This window comes from Hylobates moloch, unplaced genomic scaffold, assembly GCF_009828535.3.
Source record: "Hylobates moloch isolate HMO894 unplaced genomic scaffold, HMol_V3 SCAFFOLD_13, whole genome shotgun sequence".
Lineage (NCBI taxonomy): Eukaryota > Metazoa > Chordata > Mammalia > Primates > Hylobatidae > Hylobates > Hylobates moloch.
In genome coordinates this window covers 14,500,008-14,521,496 of record NW_026652288.1, presented here as the reverse complement: position 1 = coordinate 14,521,496, position 21,489 = coordinate 14,500,008, and positions in this window count along the sequence as shown.

Here is a 21,489-nt window from a genome sequence, read left to right as displayed (position 1 = left end):
CCCCATCAGGGCTGAGGTGCATTATAACTAATGCCTTTATGTTGCGATCAGTCACTGACATCTCAGTGTTACCAGAATACCTGTGGGTGGGCGTTAGAAAAGAGGATCAGGGTAGCATGAGCACCATGGAAGGGTGTGGAAAAAAGGCAGTGTCACAGGGAAGGGGCTCCAAGGACACAGTGGCCTTTCTCCATTGTGTGTTTGATGGTTCTAGCCAAGTGTTTTCCACAATGGTCACTTATCAAATATTATTCTTGGTTTTGGAAACACTAGGTGACTCTGAAGATGCCATCCCTTGAGACAGCCAAGGGCTTAAGTGACAGTTATAGTGATCTTTAACTTACACCTCTTATAAAACTAGATTACAGGAAATACAGTCCTACTCTGCCATCCAGCCTACACATTCTGCCTCTCTTGTTTGAATGCTATTTTCAGATGATTTCTTTGAGAGGCAACACTGCTTTTAGAATTATAGAGATCTGGACTTACATCTGGTTCCACAGCTTATTAACTGGGTGACCTTAGAAAGTCACCTAACTTCTTTTAGCCTGTGAGAATAAATTCAATATCACATGTGAAAATGACTAGATATCCATACTCAGCTTGTTGCAGTGAGGTTGTATCTGGTAGTCTTGGTATTTGAAAATTTAGTATTTATGGTTTTAACAATTCATGGCACATGCAAATCTCTTGACCTGTATGTAGCCATTTAAAATTTAGCTGATACTCAAATGTGAAGTTCATGACTCCACAAGCACGGTGAGTCACCGTGGCGGACTGCCCAACATCCACATCTCAGTGTGGCATTGCTGTTTCTTACTCATTGTTAGTAAGTAGTCAAATTAGTGATGGGGTGAAAATCTTCCTTTGGCCCAGTTTCAGTACTTTCCACTTCCACTTAGAATGTTTCGAGGGTGTTAGAGTCCTCTAATGCAGATCCAAGAGACCGAAATCCAGAGAGAATCTCTGCTCTGCCTGCCTGAGGTCTGCCTACTCCTGTTTTCTATTAGAGGACCTGTTTCTTTCTTGATGTTTTAAACCAGACATGTCTGTTTCCTTCAGGGAGACCCTTATTTCTACCCTCAAATATGTTAGGTGCTGTTATTATTCCCATTATGCAGTTGAAGACAGATTATTTTACTTGTTCAGTGATGGAATGTGAATTTCAGCAGCCCAGCTCTAGAGCCTAGTTTATTAAACACTAAGTGGTGTAGTCTTATCATATATAAATGAGTTTCATAAAGCATGTTGGAATCATTAAAGATCCAGATAGATCATGAGAAGTTTTAGTTGTGTTTTATATGAAATATATATGCAGTATTTCCTAAACTTCTCCAATGACAAAGCTCACATGGGATGCATATGAAATTGCAAGACTACCAAATCTTCCCCATGGAGAATCCGATTCAATAGAGGCCTGAAGTACTGATTTTTCTAAAAGTTTATTTTAGAAAATAAACTAATAGATTTTTCTAAAGTTAGATTTAGATAATTTTTCTAAAGTTTATTTTTCTAAAAGTTTATTTAAATTGAAAAGTTTATTTTCTAAAAGTTTATTTCTAAAAGTTTATTTAAGTTTGACTCTTACCTTTGGGCAAGTTTCAGATATTCTCCCAATGAGAGTCTGTGGTCGTTATTGCATTTGGAGCCCTTCTGATGTCTTTATAGTCTCCGCAGCTGTTGCTTCCTTCCCCAGTTTGACTCCCCCCATCCCACCCCAAGCCTTTATCACTGGGGCCTATTTGAAGTTAATTTTTGTATACAGTGAAAGGATGTGTGGATTGAACTTCATTTGTTTTGGTTTATGGATATCCATTTTTTCCAGCACCATTTACTAATAAGACTAAACTTTCTCCACTGCATTAAAAAAAAATAACTTTGAGGCTGGGCATGGTAGCTCATGTCTGTAATCCCAGCACTTTGGGAGGCCGAGGCAGGTGGATCACCTGAGGTCAGGAGTTCGAGACCAGCCTGGCCAACATGGTGAAACCCCGTCTCTACTAAAAATACAAAAATTAGCCGGGTGTGGTGGTGTGTGCCTATAATCCCAGCTACTCAGGAGGCTGAGGCAGGAGAATCGCTTGAACCCGGGAGGCAGAGGTTGCAGTAAGCCGAGATCACGCCACTCTACTCCAGCCTGGGCGACAAGTGTGAGACTCTGTCTCAAAAATAATAATAATAATAATAACTTTGAGATACTATTTTCATACTGTACAGCTCACCTAGGTAAAGTATGTGATCAATGGTTTTAGTTGCACAAATATTCAGATTTGTGCAACTATACCACAATCAACTTTTGAACATTTTTCTTACTCCAAAAAGAAACCCCATACCTAACAATTATTCACCCCACGGTACCCATTTTCTCTAGCCATAAGTAACCCCTCATCTGCTTTCTGCCTCTGTAGAATTGACTATTCTAGACATGTCATAGAAATGGAATCATATAATTTGTGGCCTTTTGTTGACTAGTTTCTATCACTTAGTGTAATGTTTTCAAGGTTCATCCATATTGTACCATGTTTGTCAGTACTTCATTGCTCTTTATGGCCCCATAATATTCCATTGTGTGAATATATGACATTTTATTGATCCGCTTGTCAGACGATGGACGTTTGAGTTGTTTCAACTTTTTAGTTATTGTAAATATACTGCTATGAATATTTTAATACAAATTTTTATGTGGGTATCCATTTTTGTTTTTCTTTGATATATATCTAGGAATGGAATTGCTGGAATTGTTTAAAACTCTACATTTAAGTAATTTGAGGAACTGCCAAACTTTTTCCAAAGCAACTTTACAATTTTACATTCTCATAGCAATGTATGAGAGTTCCAATTTCTCCTCATTCTTGGAAGACTACTGTTTGTCTATTTGATTATAGTCATCCTAGAGAGTGTGAAGTGGTATCTTATTTTTGTTTTGTTTTGAATTTCCCTAATGACTAAAGATGTTCAGCCAGGCACAGTAGTGCACCCTTATAATCGCAGCTATTCAAGAGACTGGGGCAGGAGAATTTCTTGAAGCCAAGAGTTTGATGTTGGCCGGGCGTGGTGGCTCACGCCTGTAATCTCAGCACTTTGGGAGGCCGAGGCGGGCGGATCACGAGGTCAGGAGATCGAGACCATCCTGGCTAACACGGTGAAACCCCGTCTCTACTAAAAATACAAAAAAATTTAGCTGGGTGAAGTGGTGGGTGCCTGTAGTCCCAGCTACTCGGGTGGCTGAGGCAGGAGAATGGCGTGAACTTGGGAGAGGGAACTTGCAGTGAGCCGAGATTGCACCACTGCACTCCAGCCTGGGTGACAGAGCCAGACTCCGTCTCAAAAAAAAAAAAAAAAAAGAGTTTGATGTTACAGCACATGGTGGTCACACCTGTGAGTAGCTACTACATTCCAGCTGGGACAACATAGCAAAACCACAACTCTAAAAAAGAACAAAACCGAAAGCCAACCAAACAAAAAAAAAATTCCAAGCCTCAGGGGCATATGAAGTTGTTGAGCATCTCTTCATACCCTTATTGTTATTTGTATACATTCTTTGGAGACCATGACTATTTAGAGACTTTGCCAACTTTTAAATTGGGTTCTTTGTCTTTTGATTATTGAGTTGTAAGAGTTCTTTATATATTCTGTGTCATGGTCATCCCATGGAAGTGGAATGGGGCCCCCTTACCCAAAATTTGGATTGGATGTCAATACTGATAACACCACACATGCATCAAGAGGGTATGAAAAGCTTAGCTTTGTTGCTCACATAATCAGGCTTTTTGCAGAGAGCAGGCCAGGCTTTCAAGTAAGTACAAAAGTGGCCCAAGAGAGTAGCAAAGAAGATTGGTTTGTCCTTTATTGTGGCTAGGCGGTGGAGCTAGGGGGAGGTTCTCACATACATGCCAAGGCTTTTGTTGTTTTAACTCTTGCCAATGCCAAAGGAGGGAGTACACAGGCTCTCTTATCAGTTTGCCCAGTTGTGGGGGAAGAGTGGTGAGGCTTGAGAGCTGCCAAGAGGAAAACATCAAAATGGAGTTACTCTTTTTCACTGTCTGGATACAAGTCCCTTATTCCATACATGACTTGCAAATATATTTTTTTCCATTCTGTGGATTATCTTTGTTGATGATATTGCTTATAGTACAAAAGTTTTGATTTTGATTAAGCCCAATTTATCTTTTGTTCCTTTACTGTTTGTGCTTTTGATGTTGTAGCTAAGAGACCTTTCCCTAACCCAAGGCCACAGAGATTTATTCCTATCCTTTCTTCTAAGAGATTATAGTTTTAACTTTTACCTCTAGGTAGATGTTCCATTTTAAGTTAATTTTTGCATGTGGATAGTTTTTACTGAGGTGCTCTTGTACCTTCGTCAATAATTGTTCATTAACTATATATGTTCCTTTTCTAACTTTTCTATGCTGATTTCTTTATCTATTTGTCTATCTTTATGCCAGTGGAGGCATGTTGTGATTACTGTAGCTTTATAAAAAGTCTTGAAATCAGGTAGTATCAGTCTTACAACTTTGCTCTTTTTCAAAGTTGTTTAGTCTATTCTAGATCCTTAGAATTTCCGTGTGAATTTTGAAACTGGCTTTCTATAAAAAAAATTCTGCTAGTAGTTTGATTGAAAATGCATTGAATCTATGTATCAGTTTGGGAGAGAACTGATACCTTAGTAATATTCGGTATTCCAGTTCATATACACAATATATTTCTCTGTTTATTTAAGTCTTCTTAAATGTATCTCAGTGGTGTTTTATAGTTTTCATTATATAAGTATTTCTCATTTGTGGCAGGTTTATCACTAAGTAGTTCATAATTTCTATGCTGTTAATAATGGTATTTTAAATTTCTAATTGTTAGTATACATGATTTTTATTAGTGTATATAAATATATATTTTTATATATTGATCTTGTATACCAAAACCTTGCTAAACTCACTTATTAGGTCTAGTAGCTTTATTGTGGATTCTATCAGATGTTCTGCATAGATGATCAGGTTATATGTGAACAAAGAGTTTTACTGTTTTATTTGAATATGGCTGACTTCTACTTCTTTTTCTTAAGTTATTGCACTAAAGAGGACTTCTGACATGATACTGAATAGAAACGGTGAGAGTGGACAGCCCTGTCTTGTTACTGGTCTCAGGGAGAAAACAGTCTTTCATCGTTATATATTACTTGTAGATTTTTGAAGATGGGGCTGAAGATACTCCTTTCTATTCCTGCTTTGCTGAGGGTTTTTATCAGTGCAGTTCACCTTTGAGTAACACAGTTTTGAAATGTGTGGGTTCACTTACATGTGGATTTTTTCCAATCAAACAGATGGAGAATACAGTAGTTGCAGAATGGGAAACTTGTGTATATGGAGGGCGACTTTTAGTATCAGCAGGTGTACAGGGGGACTGAAGAACTCGATCATGTGTGATTTGGTATACTCAGGGGGTCCTGGAACCAATCCTCTGCATATACTGAAGGATGAATAGATGAGAAGATCATATGTTATTTTTAACAAGTGTGTTAATATGGTAGATTACATTAATTGATTTTCGAATGTTAACCTAGATACGCATTCGTAGGATAGGACCCTCTTGGTTATTGCACTAGTTTCCTCAGGCACTAGTTTCCTCATTACAAAGTACCACAAACTGGGTGGTTGGAAACAACAGAAATTTATTCTCTCACGGTTCTGGAGGCTTCAAGTCTGACAACAAGATTTCCAGGGTCATGCTCTCCCTGAAGGCTCTTGGACTTATCCTTCCTTGTCTCTTCCTAGCTGCTATGGTTGCCAGCAAGCCTTGGGGTTCTGGGGTTCGTTGTTACATTACTCCAACCTCTGCCTCCATTGCCACTTGCTGTTTTTCTTGTGTCTCTTTATCTCTGTGTTCAAATTTCTATGTTCTTATAAGGACACCAGGCCTACCCTAATCCACTTTAACCGCACTTCAACTTGGTTATATGTGCAAAGATCTGATTTCTAAATGAGGTCACATTCACAAGTACCAAGGGTTGCAACTTAACATATCTTTCTGAGAGACCCAATTCTACCCTCTACAATCATGAAGTATCATTTTAAAAAATATGTTGTTGTGAATCAATTTGTTAGATTTTTTTTAGAATTTTGCATTTATATGCATGAGATGTTTTTCATAGTTTTAGAAAATACTGTCTTAATTTTTTGGTTTTGCTCTAGGGACAATGCTAGACTCACAGAATGAATTGGGAAGTATTCCCTCCTCTGCTATTTGCTGGAATAAATTGTGTAGAATTAGTCATATTTTCTTCCTTAAATGTTTGAATGAATTCTCCAGTGTAGTCATTTGGCTATGAAGTTCTTTTCTTGCAAAGAGTTTTAACTGCAAATTCACTTTCTTTAATAGATATTAAGCTGACGAGTTAATGGGTGCAGCAAAACAACATGGCACATGGGTACATATGTAACAAACCTGCACATTGTACACATGTACCCTAAAACCTAAAGTATAATAATAATAAAAAAAAGATATTAAGCCATTTAATTTATCTGTTTCTTCTTGAGTAAACTTTGCTAGTGCGTGTCTTTCAAGATTTTTATTTATTTCACCATAATTGTATAATTTATTTGCATAACATTGTTCTTAACATTTTCTTATTATCCTTTTAATATCTGTAGAATCTATAATAATTCTTAATATTTGTAATTTATGCCTTCTTTTTGTTTCTAACTAACCAGTCTGGGTAGGGGGTCTCAATTTTATTGATCTGTCAAGGTACTAGCTTTAATTACGTTGATTGGCTTTACTTATTATTTTTCTGTTTTCTATTTTATCAATTTCCATTGTGATCTTTACTATTTCTCTTCCTCTGCTTTCTTTGCACTTAATTTGTTCATCATTTTCTAGTTTCTTAAAATGGAAGCTGAAGTCATTGATTTGAGAGTGTATTCTTTTCTAATGCAGGTATCTGGTATTATAAATTTCCTTTTAAGTACTGCTTTATCAGTATACCACACATTTTTATATTATGTGTTATTTCATTTCGTTCTGAATACTTTCCAACTTCCCTTTTGATTTATTCTTTGATTATATGGTATTCAGAAGTGTGTTGTTTAGTTTTCCAAATATGTGGCAATATTGAAAGAGATTCTTCAGTTGCTAATTTCTAATTTAATTTCATTTGGCTGGACAACATACTTTGTGTGACTTAAATCCTTTTAATTTTATTGAGATTTTTTTATGGCTCAAAATGTGTTTTAGCCTGACCAGTGTGTCCTATGTACTTAAAATGTGCATATTGTGCCATTGTCCATAAATGTCAATTAATCAGGTTGTGTGGTGTTATTTGCAAGTCATCTATGTTCTTCCTATATTCTATATCCTCTTCTGCTTACTTGTTTTATCCATTATTGACAGAAGAGTATCAAAACATCCAACTAAAACTGTGGGTTTGTCTATTTGTCATTTAGTTCTATCAATCGATTTTCCCTCATGTATTTTGATTATTTGTTATTAAGTGTATAAACTTTTAGGAGTGTTATGTCCTCTTCATGCATTGATCCTTTTTTGCTCTGTGTTTTGTTTTGAATAGTTGTGACTACTATGCCATTGCAATTTCTTCTGTAATGTCTATTCTGCCATTCATCCCTTCCAGTGTGTTTTTTTATCTCAGACATAATAGTTTTCAGTTGAAAAATTTGATTTGAATCTTACTAATATTGTTTATGTCTCTAACTTTTTAGATACATGGAATACAGTTATAATTGTTTTAATGTCTTTTCTAATCTCAACATCTGTGTCAGTTCTGGATGGTTTCTATTTATTGATTTACCTTATCTTGTGGTTACTATTTTTCTGCTTCTTTGCATGCCTGGTAACTTTTGATTGGATGCCAGGCATTGTAAATTTTACCTTGTTTAGTGTTTGGTATTGTATACCTATAAATATTCTTGATTTTTTTTCTGTTAGAATAAGCTTAGTTGCTTAGAAACAATTTGATTTTTTTTAGGTCTTGCTTTTAAGAATTGTTTGCTAGGCTACAGTAGTGTTTAGCCTTAGGCTAATTATTCCGCATTCCTGAGGAAGACTCTTCTGAGTATTTCATGAATTATGAGATGTTCCAGTCTGGCTGGTGGGAATGGGTTAGGGAGACTCACAGAACCAGTATATTGTCCTACTCACAACTAGGATTTATTATAGCGAAAGTACACAAAGCAAAATCATCAAGGGGAAAGCACACGTGGTGAAGTCCAGAGAAAACTGGGCTCAAGCTTCCAGGAGTGCTGTCTCAGTGGAATTGCACAGGTGCACTTCAGTCCCTTAGCAAGGAGTTGTGACGAGAAATGTGAAACGTTATCTACTCGGGAAGCTCCTTAGTCATTTAGCACCTAAGGTTTTAATTGGGTGCTGGTCATGTAAGCATCCTCTGCCTAGCATGCACCAAAATTCCAGGTTCCCAGAAGGAAAGTAGGCGTTAAACATACACCTTCCAGCTCTCTTTCCTTTTTGTTGAAAGAAAATAATTTGAAACTACCTGACTTGAAAAAGTATGTGTTACACCAAGGGTTGGCAAATGATTTCTATAAGGGGCCAGATAGTAAATATAGGCTTCATGTGCATGTGCCAGATGGTCTGTGTCTTAACCACTCAGCACTGCTGTTACAGCATGAATACAGCTAGATAATATTTAAATGATTGAGTGTGGTTGTATTCCCGTAGGAACTTTATTTTTTATTTTTATTTATTTATTTATTTTTGAGATGGAGTCTCACTCTGTCACCCAGGCTGGAGTGCAGGGGCATGATCTTGGTTCACTGCAACCTCCACCTCCCAGGTTCAAGTAATTCTACTGCCTCAGCCTCCTGAGTAGCTGGGATTACAGGCACACACCATGACGCCAGGCTACTTTTATATTTTTAGTAGAGACGGAGTTTCACCACGTGGGCCGGGCTGGTCTCAAACTCCTGACCTCAGATACTTCACCCATCTCAGCTTCCTAAAGTGCTGGGATTACAGATGTAAGCCACCGCTCCTGGCCTGGAACTTTATTTTTTAAAAAACAGTTTTTTTTTTTTTTTTTCTTCTTCGTTTTGTGGGAGGGGTTGCCTGCAGGCTGTGGTTTGCCAGCCCTGATGCCACACAATTATTAGGAATAATTCCCTTTTGCAACAGCAACTTAATTTATTACAAGCCTTTTATGAAATCTAAAAATTTCAGTGTCCTAAAATGCAGGCCTGTTGTGACACTGATGAAAAGTAGGGGTAAGTCTGCTGCAGAGGTGGAGCGTCAAAGGCTAATGACCTTATACGTCAATTTTCGTTGTGCTAGAGATGGTTACTTTATTTTGAATAATGTCTTTTGTGCTGGGAGACTTTTACACCCTGAGCAATGCACCATCCGAAGTATGGAAAGGGATGGGAGATATGCTTTTTTTGGTAAAGTGAGAACAACAACTGTGAAAAGGGGAAGAACAAAAGAATCTATCCCTCCATGATAGCCCTGGTCTCAAGCAGAGAACCCCAGTGGAAGGTGAAAGAGAATCTGGATAGATTCTTTACAGCTTTGGAGCTCTCCTATCCATTGAAAGTTCTTCCAGTGACTCCAGGGATACTTTAATTTGGATTCCTGAAAAATTTAAGAAATTTATTTCTGTTTCCCAGCAATTGAACCAATTACAGTTCATGCATGTAACCCTCCCTCTGAGCTGTCCGTGGTGGTGGTGGTTATTCTTGCTGTTTAATGCATGCTGTCATCTCAAATCTCCCATGTCCCTAACAGACGTGTGCCTACATATGCTCCAGCCCTCTTTCTGCCCTAAATCAACCCACACAGGGAGCTCAGGACTGATGCTGTAAAGAAAAATACCCACAGTATCAAACTTACCCATAATTCTAATACATTTTGGTAAAGTTTGGGGAAGATATAGAAAATCTCAGGGAAGAGCTGGGCGCAGTGGCTCACGCCTGTAATCCCGGCACTTTGGAGGCTGAGGTGGGTGGATTGCTTGAGGTCAGGAGTTTGAGACCAGCCTGGCCAACATGGTGAAACCCCATCTCCCCTAAAAATACAAAAACATTAGCCGGGTGTGGTGGCGGGCACCTGTAATCCCAGCTTCTCAGGAGGCTGAGGCAGGAGAATTACTTGAACCTGAGAGGTGGAGGTTGCAGTGAGCCGACATTGCACCATTGCACTCCAGCCTGGATGACAGCACAAGACTGAAAAAAAGAAAATCACAGAGAAGGGTTATGACACACACAAATTTCCCTACTTAACCTTTCTGTGCCTCAGTTTCTAAATTATAAAGTAGGAATAATAATAGTACCTATGTCAGAGGTTTACTATAAGGATGAAAATTATTATTTTTTTACCCCATGTCAGTCTATTTGTGTTGCTATAAAGGAAGTCATGAGGCTAATTGATAAATAAAGGAACTTTATTTGACCTGTTGTTCTGCAGGCTGTACAAGAAGCATGGCATTGGCATCTGCATCTGGTGAGGGTTTCAGGCTGCTTCCACTCATGGCAGAAGGTGAAGGGGAGCCAGCGTGTGCTTATTACATGGGCAGAGAGGGGGCCCAGCTTAAAAAAAAAATCAGCTCTTGTGGGAACTAATAGAGCAATAACTCACTCATTACTTCCAGGGTGGCACCAAGCCATTCATGAAGGATCTGCTGCCATGACCCAGACACCTCCTACTAGGTCCCGCCTCCAATATTGCAGGTCAAATTTTAACATGAGAGCTGGAGTAGACAAATGTTCAAGCTACATTATCTGAGTTTTGTTTTTCCCTTCTCACCTTTCCTTCTCACTCCCATTTCTCTAAGGTTGCTCTCCTGAGAGCTGCAAGTTTTTATTCTCCTCTTCAGTTCTCCTTCATGGAAACTAGGGGGCAGCTGACAGTCATACCACAGAGAGTCAACCCCTCCAAAGAAAACTGTCCCTAAGAGGAATTCCAGGCCAGCTGTTGGGAGAACAATGTCTTCTCCATCTTGCTCTGGGTACTGATGGCCGCCTCACAGAGATCTTTGAGCCCTTCCTTAAGTCTGCTGCTGTCAGGGTGACTTGCTGCTTCTGAGAGGTTTGCCTCTAGGTGGTAACTTCCTTCTACCTCAAACACAACAATATACAGCAGGAAATGCTGTTTTTGGCAATGGATTAGAAGGAAGGCCAGATCTTGTTCAGTGACTATGAGACAATGGTAACTCATCTTGGATCCCTAAGAACACAGGAAAGAGAGTTGGCACAAAGTGGTCATTTGGTGAATACATACTGAATAAAACAACTCGGCATTTAGACCTACCTACCTTATTTTTTTCCTCAAAACTGACAAAAGTCTAAAGAGCTCAGTTAGAATTGGACTCATAAATGCCTTATTTATTCAACATGAGAGTCAAGGTAATGTAGTGTGGAGGCATGGGCTCTCTTGCCAGAGTGTCTTTGTTTTAAAGCAAACTTCTACACACACTCTGGGCATTAGATTTCTCATCATCAAAGTGGGGATAATTATAAAACCTGTCTCACAGCGATATTGTGAGAATTAGAAGACTTAAGGCACAGAAGGTGTTTAGGATAATGCCTGGCAAATAGAACACACTCTACAAATGAAGCTGTTATTCATCCAATGAACATTTCTGAATTGAGTGCCTCTGTGTCTCATAAACTGGGCTGGGTGCCAGGGAATATGGAGATAAATACATAGTTTCAAGCCATAAAGCATTTAGGGCCTTCTATGGGAAGTTGAGAAGTAGATAGCAGTGAGGAGTATGGACAAAACGCTGTGCTACAGCTGTGCACAGAGCACTGTGAAGGCACAGGAGGGAATTCTCAATCAGATGTTAAGAGTCTCTAGAATTAACAAAAGCAATTGCATCTCTGCACAGCCCCATCTCTTACGTTTACAGAAATGTTCCATATGGCAGATGATGACCTAAAAATCATATCCATTTTTTTCCAAGTGCAGTTTAGTTCTAGCATGTACTACAAGGTAAAAGAAACATCATTTCCAAAACACTGACCTTGGAGCTGTCAATACAGTAGAATTTTCAGGGCTACCAAGGAAAGAGCAGAGGATCCTACTGAAAAATTAGTTTTTGGAACAGTTTTTTTTACCTAAAGGAAATGATAGAAATTCCATTGTGAAAAAAATATGTTTTGATAAAAATCAAAGGTAACAGAAATATTAACTGCCTGGGGGAGATGGGGAATGCTTCTCAGGGAATATTGTATTTGAAGTAGATCTTGATTGTATTTGAACTGGGTTTGAGGAATAAGTTGGAACATGTCATATGGGCAAGGGTACTTCTGGAAAAGGAACAAGCATGTACAAAGTCCTGGAATCATGGAAGATCAAAGTATCTTGACAGAATTTCAAATAATTCAATGTGACTGCTGTATAAGAATTGTCACAGCAAGTGGTTAACTAATGTTTAGAAATGGTGGATGTAGGGCAGGTAATGGAGGGTCTTATGTATGTTCTTAAGGAGCATAAAATGCATTCTAGATGTTGGGAAGGACTGTAAGAAAGAGAGAGCCTTGATGGCACAGTTGCAATTTGGAAAGATTGCTCTAGTCCACAATGGATCAAAATTGCAAAATATAAAGCAGTTGGGCAATGGTTGAGGTAAGGGATGATGAAACCTAGAGAAGGCAGATGCCATGGAGACTGGTGGTACATTGTTAGGCCTGATGCCTCCAGAGAGTTAATACGATGATTCTCCTGTTTTAAGGTAGTGTGCATGTGTACAGCATGTCTCAATGTACCTAGTGCATTATGGGCTTTACCTGTATCTGGTAAAGCTCAGTGTGAGCAGATAGGAATTGCATCTCTCTTTTCAGATGAGGGAATAGTGTCATTGAGCTGAAGTGACTTGTGCAAGATGACCAAACCAACTGGTGGTGGTGGAGTAAGGACAAGAACACAGGCGTCTTGAGTCCCACCCCAGTGCTTGTTGCCATATGTCCATGGAGAATTCTTCACAACTCCTTCCTTCATCATCCTCTAAGACATGAACTTAAATCCTAAGTGTGGACCACCCCAGCCTCTTGAGTGTTACTCCACCCTTCCTCCTTTCCCACTGCAATCCCCAGTCTTCCTTCCTGATCCCTTTTATAATCCTTGGGATTTACTTTTTGATTTCTAACGCCCTAGATCTTCTGGTTTGTGATTATAGAGCCCCTATTTTTACGGACCTGGTAGGTCCCCATTTTTTTCTTGAAGTGAGGTTCCACCTTTACTTTTACAGATAAGGCAGGCAACCTGTGTATTGCTCTGATTACTTTTCAAGTCACTCTTTACATATCATCAACTTTTGTTTCCACAATTGCTTACTTTCTCAAAAGCAAAGCCCCATGAAGCATTTTGTTAATAACCATCTTTAAGAGAAATTAAAAGTGGAAGATTTATAACAGATGCCTGTGTTCCATTGCTCTTACCATATCGTTTCCTCTTACAGGTTCCCACCCCTCATTTCTCATCCCTCTAGTATAAATCTCAGTAACTGAGTAGCGCATTTGCTCCATTATTGCCAGTTGGGCCCCCTTGGCTTCTTCCCTCCTGTTTGATGCTACTCAGCTGGTTCCTCGAAGACCCTCTGTGAGCAGCTTGGCTCCAGTGCCCCTTAGCATTTTCTCTCAGAGTTCTGCTGATTGAGTTGTCAAATGTCAAAGGGAAAGTTAGAGATCATTAAATCTATCCCTGTACAGATGAGAAAACAAAGACTCCATAAGTGAAAGCGACTCTCCAAGGACACCAGGCAGCTGGCTGTGGGAGAGGCCAGGACCCGGGCCTCCTACTGTCACCTGGGCTTCTCCCACTGGTTCACTCTGCCTTCTGTCTCTACCAGTAAAATGTTAATTTCAATTAAATGGGACTCGGGGGCAATCACAATAAGAGAAAACTATAGTTCCTGACTTCACAGCCTGGCTGGGTGACAAGTTTAAAACACATGGCAAGTTAAAGGACAAGGCAAACTCACCATACACACACATCTGTCAGAGGGCCAGAGAATAGATGCAGGTGGGAAGGCTAGATGGGTTCAGAGGCTCATCTCGAGAATCATCCAGAATCAGCCCACTGTGGGTTTCCATCCCAAATCTGCCACTTACTAGATGAGTAAACTTGGCATGTCCCCAAATGTTGCTAATGCTTCAAGGTGCTCACAGTGGTGAAGAAATGAAGTAACAGGTATTCTCGGACTGAGTTGGCACTCAGCAAGTGGCAGCTATGAAGGTTTCCCTGGTGGGAAGGATGAGAGAGGTGCAGGGGCCTGACTTATCTGTAGCTACATGGAAAAGAGAGATGGGATGCTCAGGATGGGCTGAGGGCTGGAGCCAAGGAGCAAGGAAGACGTGTATGGGGAGGGACCAAGGAGGAGGCCACCTGGCTGGAGAGGAGGTTTTGGAAGCAGAGTCAGGGAGAATGGCTGGAAAGGTGGGTAGGAATCTTCCCCAAGAAGAATTTGAAATTAGATTTAGCAATTCTTGTAATGTTAAAATTGGAGGAGCCCAAGAAACAACCTAGTGTCTTCACCCTCAAATTGATCTTTGTGTCACACTGGAATTTGATGCAAGGTTAGTGGGTATTACTTGATCAAATGTGCTTGGGAAATTCTACATTAAAGCTAAATAAGGTTCTTTCCTCAGAACTTTTGAAAAGGTAATTCTGTTGTGCCTTGTCACGAAAAAATAACATTGCATTTCACTTATTTCATCACAGAACTTTAGAGACACACACACACACACACACACACACACACACGTATATGTATAAACTAAACACCAGTAAGACATTATCCAGAGAAACAGGGCTAGTGCCTCCCAAATAGCTCTCTTTCCTTTTGGTCGTTTCTGGAGAGAAGTCTGAGGTCAAAGTGTCATCAGGGTTGGTTCTTTCTGAGGGCTCTGATGGAGAATATGTTCCAGGCCCCTCTCCTTGTCTTAGAGATGACTGTTTTACCCTTGTGTCTCATACTGTCTTCTCTCTAGGAGCATCTCTATGTCCAAATTTGCCCCTTTGTATAAGGACACCGCCAGTCATGTTGGATGAGGGACTACCCTGATGACTTCACTTTAACTTAATTGCCTTTATAAAGATCCTATCTGCAAATAAGATCACATTCTGAGGTACTGGGAATTAGGACTTCAACATATGCATTTTGGGGGAACATACCTCAACCTATGATATGGTTTGGCTGTGTCCCCACCCAAATCTCATCTTGAATTGTAGTTCCCATAATCCCCACGGGTCAAGGGCAGGACCAGGTGGAGATAATTGAATCTTGTGGGGTGGTTTTCTCCATGCTGTTCTCCTGATAGTGAGTGAGTTCCATGAGATCTGATGGTTTTATAAGGGGCTTCCCTCTTTGCTGGACACTCCTTCTCTCCCCTGCCACCATGTGAAGAAGGATGTGTTTGCTTCTTTTTCTGCCACGATTGTAAGTTTCTTGTGGCCTTCTCAGCCATGCAGAACTGTGAGTCAATTAAACCTCTTTTCTTTATAAGTTACCCAGTCTTGGGTATATCCTTATAGCATCATGAGAAGGGACTAATACAGTAATTTGATACTACAGAGCATGGGGTGCTATAAGAGTACTATAAAATTTGGTAGTGACTTTAGAACTGGGTAACAGGCAGAGGTTGGAACAGTTTGGAGGGCTCAGAAGAAGACAGACAGAAAAATATGGGAAAGTTTGGAACTTCCTAGAGACTTGGAGGGCTCAGAAGACAGGAAGATATGGGAAAGTTTGGAACTTCCTGGAGACTTGTTGAATGGCTTTGGCCACAATGTTGATAGTGATATGGACAATGAAGTCCAGGCAGAGGTGGTCTCAGATGGAGACGAGAAACTTGTTGGGAACTGGAATAAAAGTGACTCTCGCTTTTCTTTTGCAAAGAGACTGGTGACATTTTGCCTCTGCCCTAGAGATCTGTGGAACTTTGAACTTGAGAGAGATGATTTAGTGCATCTGGTGGAAGAAATTTCTAAGCAGCAAAGTGTTCAGGAGGAAGCAGAGCATAAAAGTTTGGAAAATTTGCAGCCTGACAATGCAATAGAAAAGAAAAACCCATTTTCTGGGGACAAATTCAAGCCAGCTGCAGAAATTTGCATACGTAACAAGGAGCCAAAGGTTAATCCCCAAGACAATGGGGAAAATGTCTCCAGGGTATGTCAGAGACCTTCATGGCAGTCCCTCTCATCACAGGCCTGGAGAGGTAGGAGGGAAAATGGTTTTGTGAGTGGAGCCTGGGGACCCTTGCTCTATGCAGCCTTGGGACATGGTTCCCTGTGTCCCAGCTACTTTAGCTCAAGCTGTGGCTAAAAGGAGGCAAGGTACAGCTCAGGCCATTGCTTCACAGGGTGCAAGCCCCAAGCCTTGGCAGCTTCCACGTGGTGTTGGGTCTGTGGGTACCTGTAAGTCAAGAATTGAGGTTGGGCAACCTCTGCCTAGATTTTAGAGGATGTATGAAAATGCCTGAATGTTCAGACAGAAGTTTCCGGCAGGGGCAGAGATCTCATGGAGAACCTCTGCTAGGGCAGTGTGGAAGGGAAATGTGGAGTCAGAGCCTCCATACAGATTCCCCACTGGGGCACTGCCTGCTGGAGCTGTGAGAAGAAAACCACCATCCTCCAGACCCCAGAATGGTAGATCCACTGACAGCTTGCACCATGAGCCTGGAAAAGCCACAGACACTCAACTCCAGCTCATGAAGGCAGCTGGGAGGTGGGCTGTATGCTGCAAAGCCACAGGGTTGGAGTTGCCCGAGGCTGTGGGAGCCCACCTCTTGCCTCAGTGTGACCTAGATGTGAGACATGGAGTCAAATGAGATAATTTTGGAACTTTAAGGTTTAATGACTGCCCTATTGGATTTTAGATTTCCATGGGGCATGTGGCCCCTTTGTTTTGGCCAATTTCTCCCATTTGGAATAGGTGTATTTACTGAATGCCTATACTTCCATTGTATCTAGGAAGTAACTAACTTGGTTTTGATTTTACAGGTTCATAGGTGGAAGGGACTCTCCTTGTCTCTGATGAGACTTTTGAACCTTAGAGTTAATGCTGGAATAGTTTTGGGGACTGTTGGAAAAGCATGATTGTGTTTTGACATGTGAGGACATAAGATTTGGAAGGGGTCAGGAGGGCAATTATATGGTTTGGCTGTGTCCCTACCCAAATCTCATCTTATATTGTAATTCCCATAATCCCCTCATGTTAAGGGTAGGACCAGGTGGAGATAACTGAATCATGGGGGCAGTTTTCCCCATGCTGTTCTCATGATAGTGAGTGAGTTCTCACAAAATCTGATGGTTTTATAAGGGGCTTCCCCTTTTGCCTAACACTCCTTCTCTCTCCTGCCATCACGTGAAGAAGGATGTGTTTTCTTCCCCTTCTGCCATGATTGTAAGTTTCCTGAGGTTTTCCCAGCCATACAGAACTGTGAGTCAATTAAACCTCTTTTCTCTATAAGTTACCGAGTCTTGGGTATGTCCTTATAGCAGCATGAGAAGGCATTAATACAACCCATAACACTTATCAAGATTCCATTTCTCACTAACAAAGGATGTTTCCAGAGAAAAAAACATAGCCTAAGAGACTGCAGAAACAGGTGGTCAGCATGTGTCCTGCCCGCTGGTCACCACTGTGCCCAGAGCAGATGAAGATGTTTACTCATCTCCAAATGTATGGGAAGCATTCATGCCTTGATTCCCCTGTGCAGGCATCCTGCATCTTTCCTTCCCTCTACCTAACACTCATGCATGCACCCATACACTTTCCACATAGCAGACCTCAATTAATTCATTTTAGCACATCCTAGGAAAACACCTGGAACATGGCATTTCCACTCTTAACATTCAGTTTGTACTTTTTCAGTAGCCATTTCCACAGTCATTACAGATTTATGAGATAATTTCTGGCTTTACATCAATCAACAGAGGGTCTGGCATGCACAAAGCACTTTTTACATTCGTCAGACCACTTTAGTTTCTTCTGAAAATCTTAAGAATGAAGCAGCGTGGGGCTTATTGGCCCATTTTGTTACTGTGGACTCTGAGGTTCAGGAAGGTAAAATATCCTGCTCTTGTGTTTGACCCCTGGCACCGAGATACCTTCCATGCCTGTTCCATCCAGAGCACCACATCCCTTTCCATGAAACATTACCTCCCATGGTTATATCTTCTGAGTCATCTGCCTTTTTATAACTTTTTATCCATTTATCTTCTGTACCTCACTCTGCTTAGTGCCACCAACTCTAACGAAAGCTGCTCCTCTTCCTCTCACAGCCCAGTCCATGCTCGGAGTCACTCCAGTGCTACTCTTGTTTTTCCTCATCCCCTGTGGAATTTGATTTTAGGCTGGCTGAAAGACTGGACATGGAACCCCTGGAAAACTGGTGTCAGCAATGGATGGAGCTCTTACTGGTTCTATGTTCCTGGGCAGGCAGGAAGTTTAGCCAGAGTCTCTAGGAAAGGGGATGACCAGACCCACATACCCACATCCACCACTCCATGGGGCTAGGGAATCCTCACCGTGATCAGGCAGTCCTGTTGCCAGTTGACACCTTGGGTGACTGTGCCCTTTCATTGTGAAGACTGCTGCTGAGATGTTTGCTTTGTGCAATGCTCTTAAGGTTATTTTTATCTCTTTTACTTAAAGAAAATAAATGTGGATCCTTTCCTGATGTCTTTTGATAACCTCATCTTCAAACACCTGTTCTCCTCTGATTGCTTTTCTCCCTCTCTTACTGCCTTGGCCCTACCTCTCATCATCCTCCCTGATACAGTTCACCATGCTATAGTCCAAATGGCGCTCTGTCTCTCCCTCCAGTTTTGTCCTCACTGCAGCCATTTCAGTTCAGCAGAAGAAGTGTGGCCCGTCCAGCCCTCCAGCTCCATCTCACAGCTCCAGCCACTCTAACCAGGGCCAGTCACTGACTGAGTCACACTCCTTATTGCCTTCAGGCATTTGTTTGTGCTATTTCCTCCACCCAGAACATCCTTCCCTGCTCAGTCCTTCCAACTTCTGCCCCGTTTCTGGTGAACTGCTACCTCCCCGTCTACCTTCATCCTCTACCTTAAACATCATGTCTGGGCAGCCAGGGCTGATTTGCTCCAGACTCCCTGAGTTGCTTCTCCTATGTGTGGCCATATCATGCACTTAGCAGTCTGCTTACTTGACTGTTTTACTCTCTTAGAGCAGGGATTCATTGCTGCACATTGTGTGTCCAGAGAGCCTGGGATATAACAGGAATTCTGCAAATATTACTGGAATCAGTGAACACCCTGTCAGGCGCTCTGCTGGGTGCTGGGTGTTTCTGACCTTGAAAAGGCTCCCTGCTGGGAAGATTATCCTAAAACACAATTAATCAGGTCATTTCTCTGCTTAAAAGCATGCATGACTGGCATCATTGAGGCCAATGTGACATGAAAAATGCCCCAAACAGGCTGGCCGAATGAACGTGCCCTCCTCTGGGCGTCAGGAGGATGTCAGGCAGCTTTCTCACAGCTTTCACCCCATTAGCCTCTGATCTTCCGTTTTCTGTTCTTTCTCTGACCAGATCTCAAGTTATCCCTGGGTTCTTCCTGCTTTGTATAGGGCCTGGGACTGAGTGGGTTTTAAACAAGTGTTTTGCATGAGCAAATTTCCAAAGGGCCAGAAGGAGAAGTAAAGGGGAAAAATAATCTTTGTCCTCTTCATGTCTGCTGCCAGAAAGAAAAAAGACAAGAGGAAGATGGAAGCCTTTGGGGCTCTTCTGCAGCCTCTCTTCTGACTTCATGTTATCTACTCTGTAAGCACCTGGGCGTGAGAGTGCCATTTATAGGACCTTCCGTGCAGGGATTCTGTGGCTCTGCTAAGGTGCTGCTGCTACTGGGGCACCAGCTTCCTGGAGCAAAGCAGGAAGTCAGAGGATCCCCTGAGATGAGCTTACTGGGGATGGCCAAGGGGAGGCAGGGTCCTTTCTGAGAGGTAGAGGGAGTGCAGAAGGAAGTGGCTCTACCATCTGGAGTTCTAGAGTACCAGAGAGTGAAAATGTGTAATCAGCTTTTCACCTCCGCCACCAATGAAGTGAAGACAGTTTCCACCCAACTGGATTCCATGGACATCTAGAATTTGTGAAAATCAGAGGAAGACAGCCGGGTTGTAGAAAAAGAGCAAGGGCTTTGTGGTCAGACAATATGGACTCAAGAGCAGCCCTAAGAGGAATTTGACACACGTGCACCTTTCTGCCTGCTCCCATGTCAATTACCCAATTACTTAACTTCCTCTGTAACCTGGAATGAATAAGAACTACCTCACAGGGTGGCTTTGAAGGTGAAATGTAATAAAAAATGTCAAGCACTAACTACAGTGCCTAACGTAGAGGCAGTATTCAATAAAAGGGAGCTTTTATTCCTTTCTAATGAGGAATGCAGACTTCTTGTATGAAACAGAAACATCAAACTTTGGGGAAAATTTAAATGCATAGGTGAGTGAGCTGGGTTGGCTAAAAGGTCTTGTACTTGGCTGATGTGATCCACAGAGTGAGTAACACTTGTCTCCTCGTGCCAATGCCATACTCAGATTGGCTCTCCAGGTATAATCCAGACGTGGGTAATTGGTCTATCATGACTTCCCGAGGGACATCCAGCAGACGCACTGCTCCAGCCACAAAGCCCACGGAGGTTGGTGTTGATGGGAAGGGTAGGGATAGAACAGGACTTTGGTCATATCAAGACTGGAGCTCTAGCTTTAAGATGGGAGGGGGGTCGAGCATGTGGTATGATTTGTTCCGTTTCTGGATCACTCTCCTCCTCATTTGGATAGCTCCACCCTATGCTTCAGTTAAATAGAAAATATTTTTCAACCTATTTCCCATCCTTTCTTCTGTGTACTAGGTAAACTGGAGGGTGAAACTCACATTCACTGATGGAGGCAAAGTGGTATAAATCTAAGTCTGAAATAGAATTGAAATCAAGATATTGACTCTCTGGAGGGTAGATGCTGTGTTCTTTTTCAACTCATATGGAGAGTAGGTTGAGGGTGAGTACTTTTGGCTGCAGAGAACACTAATAAAAGACAAATGTCCTTTCCCCAAGCCCTCAGGGACTTTATGGAGGAGGATGGAGGGGGAGCTGTTTCTTCAAGAACTACAGAGACAAAGCTTCTAAAATTCTCCATGCTTAATAAAATTAATGACAACTGAAAGGCACTGTATTTCAGAAATATGTTTGGTTATTTACCAGGATAGTAATTAAGAAGCAATACTTTCTTTTTTATCAAATGTTTTTTCTCTAGGAAGGTCTTCTGTGATCCTTTGCCTCTCATTCTCCACCACCCAGCCTCAGCTTGGTGCACCCTGGCTGTTTTGCAAATAGCACCTCCTTCTACTTACCTTCATCTTGGGGCCTATCATGCTGTATTGTCATCACCTGTTACCTGCCATCATCCCTACTGGAGTAAGAGTTCTCCCATACAGTGCACAATTTCAGTCTTGTTTTTTAAAACATTCTTTATATTGATGCATAATAGGTGTACATAGTTTTGGGCTA